Source organism: Lissotriton helveticus, chromosome 10 (genome assembly GCF_964261635.1).
Source record: "Lissotriton helveticus chromosome 10, aLisHel1.1, whole genome shotgun sequence".
NCBI classification, from domain to species: Eukaryota; Metazoa; Chordata; class Amphibia; order Caudata; family Salamandridae; genus Lissotriton; species Lissotriton helveticus.
In genome coordinates, this window is record NC_136071.1 from 15,959,435 (window position 1) to 15,982,181 (window position 22,747).

At 56.2% G+C, this 22,747-nt stretch overlaps 1 protein-coding gene across 1 annotated transcript in view; it reads left to right on the forward strand.

The window, feature by feature from the left end:
• The first annotated feature begins 2,537 nt into the window (after nucleotides 1-2,537).
• ATP2B3 (ATPase plasma membrane Ca2+ transporting 3) overlaps nucleotides 2,538-22,747 on the forward strand; it is a 633,319-nt gene continuing 613,109 nt past the window's right edge. Inside the window, exon 1 of the mRNA XM_078664571.1 lies at nucleotides 2,538-2,674. The gene's annotated coding sequence lies outside the window, so the exon portion shown is untranslated. The remainder of the gene's footprint in view (nucleotides 2,675-22,747) is intronic.

Genomic DNA, 22,747 nt, shown 5'->3' on the forward strand with positions numbered 1-22,747 from the left:
TTCCCACCCTATTCCCCTATAAACCCACAACCCGCTACGGAACCAAAAGCACAAAATTAAAATATTTATTTTTTATAACTACTAAAAATGTAACACATTTATTAAAAATACAAACAATTCTTATACACAAACACATATATCACGCATAAAAATATACACTAAAATACATAACAATAATAAACAATGATATTTTTAACAACTATATTTTGCAAACGATTTTAAACACTTCGATATTTTTTACATCGAGATTTCTTTCCTAAATGTGATATTCTAAACCTCGATATTCTTGCTGTTGATATTTCTGACCCACGATATTTCCAACTCGATATTTGTGCACCTCAACATTTTGTACTCGATATTCTGTCTCTACAACATTGTTGAGAGTGAAAGTGCTGGCAGTTGAGCTGCCTGTGATGCATATGTTGGTGAGTGTGAAGGTGGTGATGGTGGTGGTGAAGGGGGCTATTATGCTGATGTTGGTGAGATTGAAGGTGGCAACGGTGGTGGCGAAGGTGCATGTGGTGCTGATGGTGTTGGTGAGAGTGAAGGAGGTGATGGTGATGCTTATGTTGGTGAGTGTGAAGGTGGTGATGGTGGTGGTGAAAAGGGCTGTTATGCTGATGTTGGTGAGAGTGATGGTGATGGTGGTGGTTGTGGAGGTTCCTGCGATTCTGATGCTGATGAGAATGAAGGTGGTGATGGTGATGGTTGGTAGTGGTAGAGGTGCTTGTGATGCTGGTGACAGTGAAGGTGTTGATGGTGGAGGTGGAGGTACCTGTGATGCTGATATTTGTGGGAGTGAAGGTGGTGATGGTGGCGGTGGTGCATGTGATGCTGATGTTGGTGAGTGTGAAGAAGATGATGGTGGTGATGAAGGTGCCTGTGATGCTGATGTTGGTGAGAGTGAAGGTGGTGATGGTTGTGGTGATGGTTTGTGCCTATGAAGAGGATGTTGGTGAGAGTGAAGGTGGTGACAGTGGAGGTGGGGGTGCCTGTGATGCTGATATTGGTGGGAGTGAAGGTGGTGATGGTGCCTATGTTGCAGAAGTTGGTGAGAGTGGAGGTAGTGATGGTCATGGAGTGGTGAATGCAATGCTGATGATTGTGAGAATGGAGGTGGTGATGGTCATGGTTGGCAGTGGTGGTGGTGCATGTCATGAGGATGTTGGTGATAGTGAAGGTGGTGATGGTGGTGGTGCAAGTGATGCTCATGTTGGTGAGGGTGAAGGTGGTGAAGGTGGAGGTGGAGGTACCTGTGATGCTGATGTTAGTGAAAGTGAAGGTGGTGATGGTGGATGTGCCTGTGATGCTGATACTGGTGAGAGTGAAGGTGGTGATGGTGGATGTGCCTGTGATGCTGATACTGGTGAGAGTGAAGGTGGTGATGGTGGTGTCGCCTGTGATGCTGATGTTAGTGAAACTGAAGGTCGTGATGGGGGTGCCTGTGATGTGGATGTTGCTGAGAGTGAAGGCGGTGATGGTAGTGGTTGGTGGTGTAGAGGTGCTTGTGATGCTGGTGACAGTGGTGAGAGTGGATGTGCTGGTAATAAAGGTGATGGTTGGTATGGGGCTGCGGCGCCTATCATGTTCGGTGGTTGAAGTTGACGTTAATTTGTGGGGGGGCTGGCGTGGTTCTGGTGATGGTTTCCGTGATGGTGATTGGAATGGACCGTTTTGGGTGAGCGCGCTGTTTCCGGGGCCTGCCTCCCCCCTCTGCAGGTAGGACTCAATGACAAGCAGCGCCCCCTCTGCTCGAGTTGGACGGTACCATCTTGCGTCGGAGGGGGGTTCGCGGGCGAGGGATGCTCTTTCGCCGCCGCATCCCTCCAGACCCGCATCCTTCCGGGAGGCTCCCGCCGCCCCTTCCCAGCATCCCCGGCCGAGCACCGACGGCCCCCCCGTGCCACGGCGCCACAGCAGGTGCTCGCGCCTGCCCCAGGGGAGGGGGACTCTGGCATTTTTTTTTTTTAGGGAAGGGTTTGTCATCGAAATCCCCGCACCTCCTTCCTCCCCCCCCCCCCCGGCCCCCTCCTCCTCCCCCTCCCGGGATGCTCAGACCTGCGGACGGAGCACAGTGCGGTCTAGCGCCTCCGTCCATGTGCCATGTAGCCCGCGAGCATCTCCGCGCCCCCTCCCCGTCCTCCCGCGAGCCGCTCCCCGCTCCCTCCCCGCCGTCCTCCGCCAGCATCCTCGAGTGGTACCCAGGCGCCCGGCCGTCCTCCGCCAGCATCCTCCGGCCGTCCTCCGCAGCATCCTCCGGTGGTACCCAGGCGCCTCCATCCTCCGGTGGTACCCAGGCGCCTCCCGCAGCATCCTCCGGTGGCACCGCAGCATCCTCCGGTGGTACCCAGGCGCCCCCCGCAGCATCCTCCGGTGGTACCCAGGCGCCTCCATCCTCCGGTGGTACCCAGGCACCTGCCGCAGCATCCTCCGGTGGTACCCAGGCGCCTCCATTCTCGAGTGGTACCCAGGCACCTGCCGCAGCATCCTCCGGTGGTACCCAGGCGCCCCCCGCAGCATCCTCCGGTGGTACCCAGGCACCTGCCGCAGCATCCTCCGGTGGTACCCAGGCGCCCCCCGCAGCATCCTCCGGTGGTACCCAGGCGCCTCCATCCTCGAGTGGTACCCAGGCACCTGCAGACGCCCGGAGCCCGCCGCGCCCTGCCATGGACCGGTGAGTGACACCTCCATCACTGCATGGTCGCCCATGGGGGGGTCTGCGGGGTGGGGGGCAGGGTGACCCCGGAGCCGCAGACTGCCGCGGAGCCGAGGACGCTGCGGTGTCCCTTCGCCCTTCGGAGGTGACACCTCTGAGGCGCGTCGGTGTCTGCTGCACCCAGGAGGTTGTAAGAAGGGGCAAGAATCCACAGCCTGGGGGGGGGGCAGGGAAGGGGTCCGCGTCCCCCAGAATTCAAGGGGGGGGGGGCATGCCCGGCCAGCACTGCAGACACACGGCCACGGGTCTGGCGATGCAGGGGGGGTGATGCAGGCTGGCGATGCAGAGGGTGTGCGGAGCGGTCCCGGAGCGCGGACTGGAGCGTCTGAAGACGCGAGATGCGTGGTCCCGGGGTGTGTGGGCCAAGGTGCAGAGAAGGCGCGAGTGTGGCCTGTGGATGGAGAGGGTGCTCGCGATGGGTGGTCCAAGGTTATGGTCTGTGGATGCAGACGATGTCTATGTGAACCAAACATGTGGTCTGTGGATGCAGAGCGTGTGCGGTAGGTGGTCCAAGGATGTGGTCTATGGTTGCAGTGATTCGGCTGTACTTAGTATCAGAATGTGGTCTGTGGATGCAGAGGGTATGTGGTCTAAGGATATGGTCTGTGGATGCAGAGGGAATGTGGTCTCATAATGTGGTCTGTGGATACAGAGGGTGCACAGTATGTGTTCTCAGGATGTGGTCTGTGGATACAGTGGGTTCACGGTATGCGGTCCACGGATGTGGCCTGTGTTTGCAGTGGGTTTTCCTATGGCTGGTTTCAGAATGTGGTCTGTGGGTACAGAGGGTGCACAGTATGCGGTCTGTGGATACAGAGGGTGCACAGTATGCGGTCTGTGGATACAGAGGGTGCACAGTATGTGGTCTCAGGGAGTGGTCTGTGGATACAGGGGGTGCACAGTATGTGGTCTCAGGATGTGGTCTGTGGATACAGGGGGTGCACAATATGTGGTCTCAGGGTGTGGTCTGTGGATACAGGGGGTGCACAGTATGTGGTCTCAGGATGTGCTCAGTGGATACAGAGGGTGCACAGTATGTGGTCTGTGGATACAGGGGGTGCATAGTATGTGGTCTCAGGATGTGGTCTGTGGATACAGATGGTGCACAGTATGTGGTCTGTGGATACAGAGGGTGCACACTATGTGGTCTCAGGAAGTGGTTTGTGGATACAAAGGGTGCACAGTATGTGGTCTGTGGATACAGAGGGTGCACAATATGTGGTCTCTGGAAGTCGTCTGTGGATACAAAGGGTGCACAGTATGTGGTCTCAGGATGTGGTCTGTGGATACAAAGGGTGCACAGTACGTGGTCTCAGGAAGTGGTCTGTGGATAAAGAGGGTGCACAGTATGTGGTCTCAGTATGTGGTCTGTGGATACAGAGGGTGCACAGTATGTGGTCTGTGGATACAGAGGGTGCACAGTATGCGGTCTGTGGATACAGAGGGTGCACCGTATGTGGTCTCAGGAAGTGGTCTGTGGATGCAGAGAGTGCACAGTATGTGGTCTCAGGATGTGGTCTGTGGATACAGAGGGTGCACAGTATGTGGTTTTAGGAAGTGGTCTGTGGATACAGAGGGTGCATAGTATGTGGTCTGAGGATGTGGTCTTTGGATACAAAGGGTGCACAGTATGTGGTCTGTGGATACAGAGGGTGCACAGTATGTGGTCTCAGGAAGTGGAATGTGGATGCAAAGGGTGCACAGTGTGTGGTCTCGGGATGTGGTCTGTGGATACAGAGGGTGCAAAGTATGTAGTTTTAGGAAGTGGTCTGTGGATACAGAGGGTGCACAGTAAGTGGTCTGTGGATACAGAGGGTGCACAGTATGTGGTCTGTTGATACAGAGGGTGCACAGTAGGTGGTCTGTGGATACAGAGGGTGCACAGTATGTGGTTTCAGGAAGTGGTCTATCAGGAAGTGGTCTGTGGATACAGAGGGTGCACAGTATGTGGTCTGTGGATACAGAGGCTGCACAGTATGTGGTCTCAGGATGTGGTCTGTGGATACAGTGGGTGCACAGTATGTGGTGTGAGGAAGTGGTCTGTGGATACAGAGGGTGCACAGTATGTGGTGTCAGGAAGTGGTCTGTGGTTACAGAGGGTGCACAGTATGTGGTCTGTGGATTCAGAGGGTGCACAATATGTGTTCTCAGGGTGTGGTTTGTGGATACAGAGGGTGCACGGTATGGGTCTCATGGTCTGTGGATACAGACGGAGCACAGTATGTGTTCTCAGGATGTGGTCTGTGGATACAGTGGGTTCACGGTATGCGGTCCAAGGATGTGGCCTGTGTTTGCAGCGGGTTTTCCTATGGCTGGTCTTGTGAAGTGGTCTGTGGATACAGAGGGTGCACAGTATGTGTTCTCAGAGTGTGGTCTGTGGATACAGGGGGTGCACAGTATGTGGTTTTAAGAAGTGGTATGTGGACACAGGGGGTGCACAGTGTGTGGTCTCAGGATGTGGTCTGTAGCTTCAGAGGGTGCACAGTATGTGGTCTCAGGAAGTGGTCTGTGGATACAGAGGGTGCACAGTATGTGGTATCAGGATGTGGTCTGTGGATACAGAGGGTGCACAGTATGTGGTTTTAGGAAGTGGTCTGTGGATACAGAAGGTGCATAGTATGTGGTTTCAGGAAGTGGTCTGTCGATACAGAGGGTGCACAGTATGTGGTCAGTGGATACAGAGGGTGCACAGTATGTGGTCCAAGGATGTGGCCTGTGTTTGCAGCGGGTTTTCCTATGGCTGGTCTCAGGATGTGGTCTGTGGATTCAGGGGGTGCACATTATGTGGTCTCAGGATGTGGTCTGTGGATACAAAGGGTGCACGGTATGCGGTCCAAGGATGTGGCCTGTGTTTGCAGCGGGTTTTCCTATGGCTGGTCTCAGGATGTGGTCTGTGGATTCAGGGGGTGCACAGTATGTGGTCTCAGGATGTGGTCTGTGGATACAAAGGGTGCACAGCATGTGGTCTGTGGATACAGAGGGTGCACATAATGTGGTCTCAGGAAGTGGTCTGTGGATACAGAGGGTGCACAGTATGTGGTCTCAGGAAGTGGTCTGTGGATACAGAGGGATCACGGTATGTGGTCCAAGGAAGTGGTCTGTGTTTGCAGCGGGTTTTCCTATGGCTGGTCTCAGGATGTGGTCTGTGGATTCAGGGGGTTCTCAGGATGTAATCTGTGGATACAGAGGGTGCACAGTATGTGGTCTCAGGGTGTGGCCAGTGGATACAGAGGGTGCACAGTATGTGGTTTTAGGAAGTGGTCTGTGGATACAGAGGGTGCACAGTATGTGGTCTCTGGAAGTGGTCTGTGGATACAGAGGGTGCACAGTATGTGGTCTGTGGATACAGAGGGTGCACAGTATGTGGTCTCAGGATGTGGTCTGTGGATACAAAGGGTGCACAGTATGTGGTCTGTGGATACAGAGGGTGCACATAATGTGGTCTCAGGAAGTGGTCTGTGGATACAGAGGGTGCACAGTATGTGTTCTCAGGAAGTGGTCTGTGGATACAGAGGGATCACGGTATGTGGTCCAAGGATGTGGCCTGTGTTTGCAGAGGGTTTTCCTATGGCTGGTTTCAGAATGTGGTCTGTGGGTACAGGGGGGGCCCAGTATGTGGTCTCAGGTTGTGGTCTGTGGGTACAGGGGGTGCACAGTATGTGGTCTCAGTATGCGGTCTGTAGATACAGAGGGTGCACAGTATGTGGCCTCAGGATGTGGTCTGTGGATACAGAGGGTGCACAATATGTGGTCTGTGGATACAGAGGGTGCACAGTATGTGGTCTGTGGATACAGAGGGTGCACAGTATGTGGTCTCAGGATGTGATCTGTGGATACAGAAGGGTGCACAGTATGTGGTCTGTGGATACAGAGGGTGCAATTAATATGGTCTCAGGAAGTGGTCTGTGGATACAGAGGGTGCGCAGCATGTGGTCTCAGGAAGTGGTCTGTGGATACAGAGGGTTCTCAATATGCGGTCCAAGGATGTGGCCTGTGTTTGCAGCGGGTTTTCCTATGGCTGGTCTTAGGATGTGGTCTGTGGATACAGAGGGTTCACGGTTTGCGGTCCAAGGATGTGGCCTGTGTTTGCAGCGGGTCTTTCTATGGCTGGTCTCAGGATGTGGTCTGTGGATACAGGGGGTGCACAATATTTGGTTTTAGGAAGTGGTTTGTAGATACAGAGGGTGCATAGTATGTGGTCTCAGGATGTGGTCTGTGGATACAGAGGGTGCACAGTATGTGGTCTCAGGGTGTGGTCTGTGGATACAGGGGGTGCACAGTATGTGGTCTTAGAATGTGGTCTGTGGATACAGAGGGTGCACTGTATGTGGTCTCAGAATGTGGTCTGTGGATACAGAGGGTGCACAGTATGTGGTCTGTGGATACAGAGGGTGCACAGTATGTGGTCTCAGGGTGTGGTCTGTGGATACAGGGGGTGCACAGTATGTGGTCTCAGAATGTGGTCTGTGGATACAGAGGGTGCACAGTATGTGGTCTCAGGGTGTGGTCTGTGGATACAGAGGGTGCACAGAATGTGGTCTCAGGAAGTGGTCTGTGGATACAGAGGGTGCACAGTATATGGCCTCAGTACGTCGTCTGTGGATACAGAGGGTGCACAGTATGTGGTCTCAGGAAGTGGTCTGTGGATACAGAGGGTGCACGGTATGCGGTCCATGGATGTGGCCTGTGTTTGCAGCGGGTTCTCCTATGGCTGGTCTCAGGATGTGGTCTGTGGGTACAGGGGGTGCACAGTATGTGGTTTCAGTATGCGGTCTGTAGATACAGAGGGTGCACAGAATGTGGTCTCAGGATGTGGTCTGTGGATAGAGGGGGTGCACAGTATGTGGGCTGTAGATACAGGGGGTGCACAGTATGTGGTCTCAGGATGTGGTCTGTAGATACAAAGGGTGCACAGTATGTGGTCTCAGGAAGTGGTCTGTAGATACAGAGGGTGCACAGTATGCAGTCCAAGGATGTGGCCTGTGGATGCAGCTGGTTTTCCTATGGGTGGTCTGTGAATGCAGCGGGTGCACAGTATGTGGCCTCAGGATGTGGTCTGTGGATACAGGGGGTGCACAGTATTCGGTCCAAGGATGTGGCCTGTGTTTGCAGCGTGTTTTCTTGTGGATGGTCTGTGGATGCAGCGGGTGCACGGTATGTGGTCTCAGGAAGTGGTCTGTGGATACAGAGGGTGCACAGTATGTGGTCTGTGGATACAGAGGGTGCACAGTATGCGGTCTGTGGATACAGAGGGTGCACAGTATGCGGTCTCAGGATGTGGTCTGTGGATACAGAGGGTGCACAGTATGTGGTTTTAGGAAGTGGTCTGTGGATACAGAAGGTGCACAGTATGTGGTCTCAGGATGTGGTCTGTGGGTACAGGGGGTGCACAGTATGTGGTCTCAGTATGCAGTCGGTAGATACACAGGGTGCACAGAATGTGGTCTCAGGATGTTGTCTGTGGATAGAGAGCGTGCACAGTATGTGGTCTGTAGATACAGGGGGTGCACAGTATGTTGTCTCAGGATGTGGTCTGTGGATACAGGGGGTGCACAGTATGTGGTCTCAGGATGTGGTCTGTGGATACAGATGGTGCACAGTATGTGGTCTGTGGATGTGGCCTGTGGATACAGAAGGTGCACAGTATGCGGTCCAAGGATGTGGCCTGTGTTTGCAGTGTGTTTTCTTGTGGGTGGTCTGTGGATGCAGCGGGTGCACGGTATGTGGTTTCAGGAAGACGTCTGTGGATACAGAGAGTGCACAGTATGTGGTATGTGGATACAGAGGGTGCACAGTATGTGGGCTGTAGATACAGGGGGTGCACTGTATGTGGTCTCAGGATGTGGTCTGTGGATACAAAGGGTGCACAGTATGTGGTCTCAGGAAGTGGTCTGTAGATACAGAGGGTGCACAGTATGCAGTCCAAGGATGTGGCCTGTGGACGCAGCCGGTTTTCCTATGGGTGGTCTGTGAATGCAACAGGAGCACAGTATGTGGCCTCAGGATGTGGTCTGTGGATACGGGGGGTGCACAGTATTTGGTCCAAGGATGTGGCCTGTGTTTGCAGCGTGTTTTCTTGTGGGTGGTCTGTGGATGCAGCGGGTGCACGGTATGTGGTCTCAGGAAGTGGTCTGTGGATACAGAGGGTGCACAGTATGTGGTCTGTGGATACAGAGGGTGCACAGTATGCGGTCTCAGGATGTGGTCTGTGGATACAAAGGGTGCACAGTATGTGGTTTTAGGAAGTGGTCTGTGGATACAGAAGGTGCACAGTATGTGGTCTTAGGATGTGGTCTGTGGGTACAGGGGGTGCACAGTATGTGGTCTCAGTATGCGGTCTGTAGATACACAGGGTGCACAGAATGTGGTCTCAGGATGTTGTCTGTGGATAGAGAGCGTGCACAGTATGTGGTCTGTAGATGCAGGGGGTGCACAGTATGTGGTCTCAGGATGTGGTCTGTGGATACAGATGGTGCACAGTATGTGGTCTGTGGATACATATGGTGCACAGTATGTGGTCTGTGTATACAAATGGTGCACAGTATGTGGTCTGTGGATACAGAGGGTGCACAGTATGTGGTCTCAGGATGTGGTCTGTGGATACAGAAGGTGCACAGTATGCGGTCCAAGGATGTGGCCTGTGTTTGCAGTGTGTTTTCTTGTGGGGGGTCTGTGGATGCAGCGGGTGCATGGTATGTGGTTTCAGGAAGACGTCTGTGGATACAGAGGGTGCACAGTATGTGGTATGCAGATACAGAGGGTGCACAGTATGCGGTCTGTGGATACAAAAGGTGCACAGTATGCGGTCTCAGGATGTGGTCTGTGGATACAGAGGGTGCACAGTATGTGGTTTTAGGAAGTGATGTGTGGATACAGAAGGTGCACAGTATGTGGTCTCAGGAAGTGGTCTGTGGATACAGAGGGTGCACAGTAGGTGGTCTGTGGATACAGAGGGTGCACAGTATGTGGTCTGTGGATACAGAGGGTGCACAGTATGTGGTCTGTGTGTACAAAGGGTGCACAGTATGCGGTCGGTGGATACAGAGGGTGCACAGTATGTGGTTTCAGGATGTGGTCTGTGGATACAGAAGGTGCACAGTATTCGGTCCAAGGATGTGGCCTGTGTTTGCAGTGTGTTTTCTTGTGGGTGGTCTGTGGATGCAGCGGGTGCAGGGTATGTGGTTTCAGGAAGAGGTCTGTGGATACAGAGGGTGCACAGTATGTGGTATGCGGATACAGAGGGTGCACAGTATGCGGTCTGTGGATACAGAGGGTGCACAGTATGCGGTCTCAGGATGTGGTCTGTGGATACAGAGGGTGCACAGTATGTGGTTTTAGGAAGTGATGTGTGGATACAGAAGGTGCACAGTATGTGGTCTCAGGAAGTGGTCTGTGGATACAGAGGGTGCACAGTATGTGGTCTGTGGATACAGAGGGTGCACAGTATGTGGTCTGTGTATATAAAGGGTGCACAGTATGTGGTCTGTGGATACAGAGGGTGCACAGTATGCGGTCTCAGGATGTGGTCCGTGGATACAGAGGGTGCACAGTATGTGGTTTTAGGAAGTGGTCTGTGGATACAGAAGGTGCACAGTATGTGGTCTTGGGCTGTGGTCTGTGGGTACAGGGGGTGCACAGTATGTGGTCTCAGTATGCGGTCTGTAGATACACAGGGTGCACAGAATGTGGTCTCAGGATGTGGTCTGTGGATAGAGATGGTGCACAGTATGTGGCCTGTAGATACAGGGGATGCACAGTATGTGGTCTCAGGATGTGGTCTGTGGATACAGGGGGTGCACAGTATGTGGTCTCAGGATGTGGTCTGTGGATACAGATGGTGCACAGTATGTGGTTTCAGGAAGTGGTCTGTGGATACAGAAGGTGCACAGTATGTGGTCTTAGGATGTGGTCTGTGGGTACAGGGGGTGCACAGTATGTGGTCTCAGTATGCGGTCTGTAGATAAACAGGGTGCACAGAATGTGGTCTCAGGATGTGGTCTGTGGATAGAGAGGGTGCCCAGTATGTGGTCTGTAGATACAGGGGGTGCACAGTATGTGGTCTCAGGATGTGGTCTGTGGATACAGGGGGTGCACAGTATGTGGTCTCAGGATGTGGTCTGTGGATACAGATGGTGCACAGTATGTGGTCTGTGGATACATATGGTGCACGGTATGTGGTCTGTGTATATAAAGGGTGCACATTATGTGGTCTGTGGATACAGAGGGTGCACAGTATGTGGTCTCAGGATGTGGTCTGTGGATACAGAAGGTGCACAGTATGTGGTCCAAGGATGTGGCCTGTGTTTGCAGTGTGTTTTCTTGTGGGTGGTCTGTGGATGCAGCTGGTGCACGGTATGTGGTCTCAGGAAGAGGTCTGTGGATACAGAGGGTGCACAGTATGTGGTCTGCGGATACAGAGGGTGCACAGTATGCGGTCTGTGGATACAGAGGGTGCACAGTATGCGGTCTCAGGATGTGGTCCGTGGATACAGAGGGTGCACAGTATGTGGTTTTAGGAAGTGGTCTGTGGATACAGAAGGTGCACAGTATGTGGTCTTAGGATGTGGTCTGTGGGTACAGGGGGTGCACAGTATGTGGTCTCAGTATGCGGTCTGTAGATACACAGGGTGCATAGAATGTGGTCTCAGGATGTTGTCTGTGGATAGAGAGGGTGCACAGTATGTGGTCTGTAGATACAGGGGGTGCACAGTATGTGGTCTCAGGATGTGGTCTGTGGATACAGATGGTGCACAGTATGTGGTCTGTGGATACATATGGTGCACAGTATGTGGTCTGTGTATACAAAGGGTGCACAGTATGTGGTCTGTGGATACAGAGGGTGCACAGTATGTGGTCTCAGGATGTGGTCTGTGGATACAGAAGGTGCACAGTATGCGGTGCAAGGATGTGGCCTGTGTTTGCAGTGTGTTTTCTTGTGGGTGGTCTGTGGATGCAGCGGGTGCACGGTATGTGGTTTCAGGAAGAGGTCTGGGGATACAGAGGGTGCACAGTATGTGGTATGCGGATACAGAGGGTGGACAGTATGCGGTCTGTGGATACAGAGGGTGCACAGTATGCGGTCTCAGGATGTGGTCTGTGGATACAGAGGGTGCACAGTATGTGGTCTCAGGAAGTGGTCTGTGGATACAGAGGGTGCACAGTATGTGGTCTGTGGATACAGATGATGCACAGTATGTGGTCTGTGGATACAGAGGGTGCACAGTATGCGGTCTGTGGATACGGAGGGTGCACAGTATGCGGTCTCAGGATGTGGTCAGTGGATACAGAAGGTGCACAGTATGTGGTCTTAGGATGTGGTCTGTGGGTACAGGGGGTGCACAGTATGTGGTCTCAGTATGCGGTCTGTAGATACACAGGGTGCACAGAATGTGGTCTTAGGATGTGGTCTGTGGATAGAGAGGGTGCACAGTATATGATCTGTAGATACAAGGGGTGCCCAGTATGTGGTCTCAGGATGTGGTCTGTGGATACAGGGGGTGCACAGTATGTGGTCTCAGAATGTGGTTAGTGAATACAGATGGCGCACAGTATGTGGTCTGTGGATACATATGGTGCATGGTATGTGGTCTGTGTATATAAAGGGTGCACAGTATGTGGTCTGTGGATACAGAGGGTGCACAATATGTGGTCTCAGGATGTGGTCTGTGGATACACAAGGTGCACAGTATGCGGTCCATGGATGTGGCCTGTGTTTGCAGTGTGTTTTCTTGTGGGTGGTCTGTGGATGCAGCTGGTGCACGGTATGTGGTCTCAGGAAGAGGTCTGTGGATACAGAGGGTGCACAGTATGCGGTCTGCGGATACAGAGGGTGCACAGTATTTGGTCTGTGGATACAGAGGGTGCACAGTATGTGGTCTCAGGATGTGGTCTGTGGCTACAGAGGGTGCACAGTATGTGGTCTGTGGATACAGAGGGTGCACAGTATGTGGTCTCAGGATGTGGTCTGTGGCTACAGTGGGTGCACAGTATGTGGTCTGTGGATACAGAAGGTGCACAGTATGCGGTCCAAGGATGTGGCCTGTGTTTGCAGCGTGTTTTCTTGTGGGTGGTCTGTGAATGCAGCGGGTGCACTGTATGTGGTCTCAGGAAGAGGTCTGTGGATAGAGAGGATGCACAGTATGTGGTCTGCGGATACAGAGGGTGCACAGTATGAGGTCTGTGGATACAGAGGGTGCACAGTATGTGGTCTCAGGATGTGGTCTGTGGATACAGAGGGTGCACAGTATGTGGCTTTAGGAAGTGGTCTGTGGACACAGAAGGTGCACAGTATGTGGTCTCAGGAAGTGGTCTGTGGATAAAGAGGGTGCACAGTATGCGGTCCAAGGATGTGGCCTGTGTTTGCAGCGGGTTTTCCTATGGGTGGTCTCAGGATGTGGCCTGTGGATGCAGCGGTTTTCCTATGGGTGGTCTGTGGATGCATCGGTTTTCCTATGGGTGGCCTGTGGATGCAGCGGTTTTCCTATGGGTGGCCTGTGGATGCAGCGGTTTTCCTCTGGGTGATCTGTGGATGCATCGGTTTTCCTATGGGTGGTCTGTGGATGCAGCGGTTTTCCTAAGGGTGGTCTGTGGATGCAGCGGTTTTCCTATGGGTGGTCTGTGGATGCAGCGGTTTACCTATGGGTGGTCTGTGGATGCATCGGTTTTCCTATGGGTGGTCTGTGGAATTATCGGTTTGCCTATGGGTGGTCTGTGTTTGCAGCGGGTTTTCCTATGGGTGGTCTGTGGATGCAGCGGTGTTCCTATGGGTGGTCTGTGGATGCAGCGGTTTACCTATGGGTGGTCTGTGGATGCATCGGTTTTCCTACGGGTGGTCTGTGGATGCGGCGGTTTTACTATGGGTGGCCTGTGGATGCAGCGGTTTTCCTATGGGTGGTCTGTGGATGCAGCGGGTGCGCGGTATGTGCAGGGCGCAGCATGTCGTCCACAGAGACGCAGCACACATGGAGTGGGACCCACATTAAGGATCTCTTCCTGGGGTCACGTGGTGCGCGATGCAAGGCCCGGGGACGCTGTACAGAGGTGCAGACCGGAAGTGAAGCTGGTCCAGAGAAGTGGTACGGAGGCGGTGCGCGCGGTACTCCACAGGCGGTGCGCGCTGTACTCCACAGGCGGTGCGCGCTGTATTCCACAGGTGGTGCGCGCTGTACTCCACAGGCGGCGCGTGCTGTACTCCACAGGTGGTGCGCGCTTTACTCCACAGGCGGTGCACGCTTTACTCCACAGGCGGTGCGCGCTTTACTCCACAGGCGGCGCGCGCTTTACTCCACAGGCGGTGCGCGCTGTACTCCACAGGCGGTGCGCACTGTATTCCACAGGTGGTGCGCGCTGTACTCCACAGGCGGCGCGCGCTGTACTCCACAGGCGGTGCGCGCTGTACTCCACAGGCGGTGCGCGCTGTACTCCACAGGCTGTGCGCGATGTACTCCTCAGGCGGTGCATGCTGTACTCCACAGGCGCCGCGCACTGTACTCCACAGGCGGTGCGCGCTGTACTCCACAGGCGGTGCGCGCTGTACTCCACAGGCTGTGCGCGATGTACTCCTCAGGCGGTGCGTGCTGTACTCCACAGGCGGTGCGCGCTGTACTCCACAGGCGGTGCGCGCTGTACTCCACAGGCGGTGCGCGCTTTACTCCACAGGTGGTGCGCGCTGTACTCCACAGGCGGTGCGTGCTGTATTCCACAGGTGGTGCGCGCTGTACTCCACAGGCGGTGCGCGCTGTACTCCACAGGTGGTGCGCGCTGTACTCCTCAGCGTGGCGCGCTGTACTCCACAGGCGGTGCGCGCTTTACTAAACAGGCAGTGCGCGCTGTACTCCACAGGCGGTGTGCGCTTTACTCCACAGGCGGTGCGTGCTGTACTCCACAGGCGGTGCGTGCTGTATTACACAGGTGGTGCGCGCTGTACTCCACAGGCGGTGCGCGCTGTACTCCACAGGCGGTGCGCGCTGTACTCCACAGGCGGTGCGCGTTGTACTCCTCAGGCGGTGCGCGCTGTACTCCACAGGCGGTGCGTGCTGTACTACACAGGCGATGCGCGCTGTACTCTACAGGCGGTGCGCGCTGTACTCCACAGGCGGTGTGCGCTGTACTCCACAGGCGGTGCGCGCTGTACTTCACACGCTGTATGCGCTGTACTCTACAGGCGGTGCATGCTTTACTCCACAGGCAGTGCGCGCTGTACTCCACAGGCGGTGCACGCTTTACTCCACAGGCGGTGCGCGCTGTACTCCACAGGTGGTGCGTGCTGTATTCCACAGGTGGTGCGCGCTGTACTCCACAGGCGGTGCGCGCTGTACTCCACAGGCGGTGCACGCTGTACTCCTCAGGTGGGGCGCGCTGTACTCCACAGGCGGTGCGCGCTGTACTCCACAGGCAGTGGGCGCTGTACTCCACAGGCAGTGCGCGCTGTACTACACAGGCGGTGCACGCTGTACTCCACAGGCGGTGCGCGATGTACTCCTCAGGCGGTGCGTGCTGTAGTACACAGGCGATGCACGCTGTACTCCACAGGCGGTGCGCGCTGTACTCCACAGGCGGTGCGCGCTGTAGTCCACAGGCGGTGTGCGCTGTACTCCACAGGCGGTGCGCGCTGTACTCCTCAGGCGGTGCGTCCCTGGAGGCGTGGATCCCTGCCTCGGCTGGAACTCCCTCTGCCCACCCCTAGAGGGGTGGGTCCTTTGCAGGGGCGGGCCCCATCCCCTGCCTGTGTGTGTGTGTGTCAGCTGTGCCTGTCAGTACGTCCCCTTGCAGGTGTGTTTGGGCCACCTGCGCCTGTCGCTACCCCCGTGCAGGTGTGTGTGGGTCTCCAGTGCCTGTCGGCGCATCCCCTTCCTCTGCAGGTGTGTGTGGTTCTCCTGTGCCTATCAGTGCGCCCCTTGCAGGTCTGTGCAGGCCCAATCCACTACAAGTACGTTTGGGTATCCTGAACCTGTTGGAGTGCCCCTTTTTTCCTGCCAGTGTGTGTGGGTCTCCTGCACCTGTCAGTGCACCCCTTTCAACCGGAAGGTGTGTGTGGGTCTCCTGTGCCTGTCAGTGCACCCCTTTCACCTGCAGGTGTGTGTGGGTCTCCTGTACCTGACAGTGCTCACCTTTCAACCGGAAGGTGTGTGTGGGTCTCCTGTGCCTGTCAGTGCACCCCTTTCTCCTGCATGTGTGTGTGGGTCTCCTGTGCCTGTCAGTGCACCCCTTTCTCCTGCATGTGTGTGTGGGTCTCCTGTGCCTGTCAGTGCACCCCTTTCTCCTGCATGTGTGTGTGGGTCTCCTGTGCCTGTCAGTGCACCCCTTTCTCCCGCAGGTGTGTGTGGGTCTCCTGCACCTGTCAGTGCACCCCTTTCTCCGGCATGTGTGTGTGGGTCTCCTGCACCTGCCAGTGCACCCCTTTCACCTGCAGGTGTGTGTGGGTCTCCTGTGCCTGTCAGTGCACCCCTTTCACCTGCAGGTGTGTGTGGGTCTCCTGCACCTGTCAGTGCACCCCTTTCTCCTGCATGTGTGTGTGGGTCCCCTGTGCCTGTCAGTGCGCCCCTTTCTCCCGCAGGTGTGTGTGGGTCTCCTGTGCCTGTCAGTGAACACCTTTCACCTGCAGGTGTGTGGGTCTCCTGCACCTGTCAGTGCACCCCTTTCTCCTGCAGGTGTGTGTGGGTCTCCTGCACCTGTCAGTGCACCCCTTTCACCTGCAGGTGTGTGTGGGTCTCCTGCACCTGTCAGTGCACACCTTTCTCCTGCAGGTATGTGTGGGTCTCCTGTGCCTGTCAGTGCACCCCTTTTACCTGCAGGTGTGTGTGGGTCTCCTGTGCCTGTCAGTGCACCCCTTTCACCTGCAGGTGTGTGTGGGTCTCCTGCACCTGTCAGTGCACCCCTTTCTCCTGCAGGTGTGTGTGGGTCTCCTGCACCTGTCAGTGCACCCCTTTCTCCCGCATGTGTGTGTGGGTCTCCTGTGCCTGTCAGTGCACCCCTTTCTCCCGCAGGTGTGTGTGGGTGTCCTGTGCCTGTCAGTGCACCCCTTTCTCCCGCAGGTGTGTGTGGGTCTCCTGCACCTGTCAGTGCACCCCTTTCTCCCGCAGGTGTGTGTGGGTCTCCTGCATGTGTCAGTGCACCCCTTTCTCCTGCAGGTGTTTGTGGGTCTCCTGCACCTGCCAGTGCACCCCTTTCACCTGCAGGTGTGTGTGGGTCTCCTGTGCCTGTCAGTGCACCCCTTTCTCCTGCAGGTGTGTGAGGGTCTCCTGTGCCTGTCAGTGCACTCCTTTCTCCTGCAGGTGTGTGTGGGTCTCCTGTGCCTGTCAGTGCACCCCTTTCACCTGCAGGTGTGTGGGTCTCCTGCACCTGTCTGTGCACCCCTTTCACCTGCAGGTGTGTGTGGGTCTCCTGCGCCTGTCAGTGCACCCCTCTCACCTGCAGGTGTGTGTGGGTCTTCTGCACCTGCCAGTGCACCCCTTTCACCTGCAGGTGTGTGTGGGTCTTCTGCACCTGCCAGTGCACCCCTTTCACCTGCAGGTGTGTGTGGGTCTCCTGTGCCTGTCAGTGCACCCCTTTCTCCTGCAGGTGTGTGAGGGTCTCCTGTGCCTGTCAGTGCACTCCTTTCTCCTGCAGGTGTGTGTGGGTCTCCTGTGCCTGTCAGTGCACCCCTTTCACCTGCAGGTGTGTGGGTCTCCTGCACCTGTCTGTGCACCCCTTTCACCTGCAGGTGTGTGTGGGTCTCCTGCGCCTGTCAGTGCACCCCTTTCACCTGCAGGTGTGTGTGGGTCTTCTGCACCTGCCAGTGCACCCCTTTCTCCCGCAGGTGTGTGTGGGTCTCCTGCACCTGTCAGTGCACCCCTTTCTCCTGCAGGTGTGTGTGGGTCTCCTGCACCTGTCAGTGCACCCCTTTCACCTGCAGGTGTGTGGGTCTCCTGCACCTGTCTGTGCACCCCTTTCACCTGCAGGTGTGTGGGTCTCCTGCACCTGTCTGTGCACCCCTTTCACCTGCAGGTGTGTGTGGGTCTCCTGCGCCTGTCAGTGCACCCCTTTCTCCTGCAGGTGTGTGTGGGTCTCCTGCACCTGTCAGTGCACCCCTTTCACCTGCAGGTGTGTGGGTCTCCTGCACCTGTCTGTGCACCCCTTTCACCTGCAGGTGTGTGTGGGTCTCCTGCGCCTGTCAGTGCACCCCTTTCCCCTGCAGGTGAGTGTGGGTCTACTGTGCCTGTCAGTGCACCCCTTTATCCTGCAGGTGTGTGTGGGTCTCCTGCGCCTGTCAGTGCACCCCTTTCACCTGCAGGTGTGTGTGGGTCTTCTGCACCTGCCAGTGCACCCCTTTCACCTGCAGGTGTGTGTGGGTCTTCTGCAACATCGGATTGGTAACGCGGGCATTCGGGCAATGCCCCAGGAGCCGGTGTCCAGTTCCAGCTGTGGGCTGCTTTTCTGAGCAGCTGGGGGGCCAATTGGGGCGGTTTCTGCGTGGTTTGATGCCCCCAGAGCCCCAGTGGGTGTCTGAGTGGCCTTTCTGGAGGCAGATGGACGACCAAAACCTCCCTTTTATCAACGGGCAGAGGGGTCACTCCCTTTCTCTCGCTGGGCCGGCCCAATAATGTATGCTTATTGAGCGGGGGCAGGGGGCCTGAGTAGAAGTGGCCTCACTTGTTTTCAGGTGTGTTTCACCAGTGTGAATAAATCCATAATTTATTTTTTAATGCTGCCCCCCCCCCCCCCCGCCACCCCATTTTTTAAAATAAAATTCGCTGAATCAGTGTTTTGCGGAAAGGAAATATGCAAATGTGGGCCACTTTTTTTAGCGTGCCCGGGCAGATTTTGAATCCCAATCCAACCCTGCTCTCCTGTGCCTGTCGGTGCACTCATTTCCCCTTGCAGGTGTGTGGGACTCCTGCCCCTTTCCCCTGCAGGTGTGTGTGGGTCTCCTGCGCCTGTCAGTGTGCCCCTTTCCGGTTGCAGGTGTCGGTGGGTCTCTTGCACCTGTTGGTGTGCCCCTTTCCCTTGCAGGTGTGTATGGGTCACCTGCAGTTGTAAGTGCTCCCCCTTCCTGGTGTGTGCGGGCCCATTCCCCTGCAGGTGTGTGTGGGTCTCCTACACCTAGGTCCCCTGTGCCTGTCGGTGTGCCCCCTTGCAGGTGTGTGTGGGTTTCCTGGGCCTCTCGGTGCACCCCTTTCTCATTGCAGTTGTTGGGTTCCCCATCCAATTTCCCCCGCAGGTGTGTGTGGGTCTCCTGTGCCTGTCGGTGCACCGCCTTCGTTTGCAGGTGTGTGTGGGTCTCCAGCAAATGTTGGTGTGCCCCTTTCCCTTGCAGGTGTGTGTGGGTCTCCTGCGCCTGTTGGTGCACCCCCTTCCTCTTGCAGGTATGGGGTTCCCCCATCCCGTGCAGATCTGTGTATGTCTCCTGTGCCTGTCAGTGCACCCCCTTCCTCTGCAGGTGAGTGTAGGTCTCCTGCAGCTGTCAGTGTGCCCCTTACTCTGCAGGTGCGTGTGGGTCTCCTGCACCTGCCGGCGCACCCCTTTCCCCTACATGTGTGTGTGTGTTTCAAGCACCTCTCAGTGAGGCCATTTCCCCTTGCAGGTGTGTGTGGGTCTCCTGTGCCTGTCAGTGAGCCGCCTTGCAGGTGTGTGTGTGTGTCGGTGTATCCCCTTGCAGGTGTGTGTGGGCCTCCCGCGTCTGGTGGTGTGCCTCTTACCCTACAGGTGTGTGTGGGTCTCCGGCACTTATCAGTGCACCCCCTTGCAAGTGTGTGCAGGCCCATTCCACTGCATGTGTCTCTGGGTGTCCTGCGCCTGTCGTTGCACCCCTTCCCTGCATGTGTGTGGTTCTCCTGCACCTGTCAGTGTGCCCCTTCCCCTTGTAGGTGTGTGTGGGTCTCCTGCACCTGTCGGTGAGCCCCCTTGCAGGTGTGTGTGTGTGTGTTGGAGCGCCCCCTTGCAGGTGTGTGTGGGTCACATGAGCCTGTTGGTGCGCCCTCTTTCCTTGAATGTGTGTGTGGGTCTCCTGTGCCTGTCAGTGTGCCCCTTCCCCTGCAGGTGTGTGTGGCTCTCCTGCGCCTGTCAGTGAGCCCCCTTGCCAGTGTGGGTGTGTGTTGGTGCGCCCCCTTGCAGGTGTTTGTGGGTCGAATGAGCCTGTTGGTGTACCCCCTTCCCCTGCAGGTGTGTGTGAGTCTCCTGTGCCTGTCAGTGTGCCCCTTCCCCTTGTAGGTGTGTGTGGGTCTCCTGCGCCTGTCAGTGAGCCCCCTTGCAGATGTGTGTGGGTCACATGAGCCTGTTGGTGCGCCCTCTTTCCTTGAATGTGTGTGTGGGTCTCCTGTGCCTGTCAGTGGGCCCCTTCCCCTGCAGGTGTGTGTGGGTCTCCTGCACCTGTCAGTGCACCCCTTTCTCCTGCAGGTGTGTGTGGGTCTCCTGCACCTGTCAGTGCACCCCTTTCTCCCGCATGTGTGTGTGGGTCTCCTGTGCCTGTCAGTGCACCCCTTTCTCCTGCAGGTGTTTGTGGGTCTCCTGCACCTGCCAGTGCACCCCTTTCACCTGCAGGTGTGTGTGGGTCTCCTGTGCCTGTCAGTGCACCCCTTTCTCCTGCAGGTGTGTGAGGGTCTCCTGTGCCTGTCAGTGCACTCCTTTCTCCTGCAGGTGTGTGTGGGTCTCCTGTGCCTGTCAGTGCACCCCTTTCACCTGCAGGTGTGTGGGTCTCCTGCACCTGTCTGTGCACCCCTTTCACCTGCAGGTGTGTGTGGGTCTCCTGCGCCTGTCAGTGCACCCCTTTCACCTGCAGGTGTGTGTGGGTCTTCTGCACCTGCCAGTGCACCCCTTTCACCTGCAGGTGTGTGTGGGTCTTCTGCACCTGCCAGTGCACCCCTTTCACCTGCAGGTGTGTGTGGGTCTCCTGTGCCTGTCAGTGCACCCCTTTCTCCTGCAGGTGTGTGAGGGTCTCCTGTGCCTGTCAGTGCACTCCTTTCTCCTGCAGGTGTGTGTGGGTCTCCTGTGCCTGTCAGTGCACCCCTTTCACCTGCAGGTGTGTGGGTCTCCTGCACCTGTCTGTGCACCCCTTTCACCTGCAGGTGTGTGTGGGTCTCCTGCGCCTGTCAGTGCACCCCTTTCACCTGCAGGTGTGTGTGGGTCTTCTGCACCTGCCAGTGCACCCCTTTCTCCCGCAGGTGTGTGTGGGTCTCCTGCACCTGTCAGTGCACCCCTTTCTCCTGCAGGTGTGTGTGGGTCTCCTGCACCTGTCAGTGCACCCCTTTCACCTGCAGGTGTGTGGGTCTCCTGCACCTGTCTGTGCACCCCTTTCACCTGCAGGTGTGTGGGTCTCCTGCACCTGTCTGTGCACCCCTTTCACCTGCAGGTGTGTGTGGGTCTCCTGCGCCTGTCAGTGCACCCCTTTCTCCTGCAGGTGTGTGTGGGTCTCCTGCACCTGTCAGTGCACCCCTTTCACCTGCAGGTGTGTGGGTCTCCTGCACCTGTCTGTGCACCCCTTTCACCTGCAGGTGTGTGTGGGTCTCCTGCGCCTGTCAGTGCACCCCTTTCCCCTGCAGGTGAGTGTGGGTCTACTGTGCCTGTCAGTGCACCCCTTTATCCTGCAGGTGTGTGTGGGTCTCCTGCGCCTGTCAGTGCACCCCTTTCACCTGCAGGTGTGTGTGGGTCTTCTGCACCTGCCAGTGCACCCCTTTCACCTGCAGGTGTGTGTGGGTCTTCTGCAACATCGGATTGGTAACGCGGGCATTCGGGCAATGCCCCAGGAGCCGGTGTCCAGTTCCAGCTGTGGGCTGCTTTTCTGAGCAGCTGGGGGGCCAATTGGGGCGGTTTCTGCGTGGTTTGATGCCCCCAGAGCCCCAGTGGGTGTCTGAGTGGCCTTTCTGGAGGCAGATGGACGACCAAAACCTCCCTTTTATCAACGGGCAGAGGGGTCACTCCCTTTCTCTCGCTGGGCCGGCCCAATAATGTATGCTTATTGAGCGGGGGCAGGGGGCCTGAGTAGAAGTGGCCTCACTTGTTTTCAGGTGTGTTTCACCAGTGTGAATAAATCCATAATTTATTTTTTAATGCTGCCCCCCCCCCCCCGCCACCCCATTTTTTAAAATAAAATTCGCTGAATCAGTGTTTTGCGGAAAGGAAATATGCAAATGTGGGCCACTTTTTTTAGCGTGCCCGGGCAGATTTTGAATCCCAATCCAACCCTGCTCTCCTGTGCCTGTCGGTGCACTCATTTCCCCTTGCAGGTGTGTGGGACTCCTGCCCCTTTCCCCTGCAGGTGTGTGTGGGTCTCCTGCGCCTGTCAGTGTGCCCCTTTCCGGTTGCAGGTGTCGGTGGGTCTCTTGCACCTGTTGGTGTGCCCCTTTCCCTTGCAGGTGTGTATGGGTCACCTGCAGTTGTAAGTGCTCCCCCTTCCTGGTGTGTGCGGGCCCATTCCCCTGCAGGTGTGTGTGGGTCTCCTACACCTAGGTCCCCTGTGCCTGTCGGTGTGCCCCCTTGCAGGTGTGTGTGGGTTTCCTGGGCCTCTCGGTGCACCCCTTTCTCATTGCAGTTGTTGGGTTCCCCATCCAATTTCCCCCGCAGGTGTGTGTGGGTCTCCTGTGCCTGTCGGTGCACCGCCTTCGTTTGCAGGTGTGTGTGGGTCTCCAGCAAATGTTGGTGTGCCCCTTTCCCTTGCAGGTGTGTGTGGGTCTCCTGCGCCTGTTGGTGCACCCCCTTCCTCTTGCAGGTATGGGGTTCCCCCATCCCGTGCAGATCTGTGTATGTCTCCTGTGCCTGTCAGTGCACCCCCTTCCTCTGCAGGTGAGTGTAGGTCTCCTGCAGCTGTCAGTGTGCCCCTTACTCTGCAGGTGCGTGTGGGTCTCCTGCACCTGCCGGCGCACCCCTTTCCCCTACATGTGTGTGTGTGTTTCAAGCACCTCTCAGTGAGGCCATTTCCCCTTGCAGGTGTGTGTGGGTCTCCTGTGCCTGTCAGTGAGCCGCCTTGCAGGTGTGTGTGTGTGTCGGTGTATCCCCTTGCAGGTGTGTGTGGGCCTCCCGCGTCTGGTGGTGTGCCTCTTACCCTACAGGTGTGTGTGG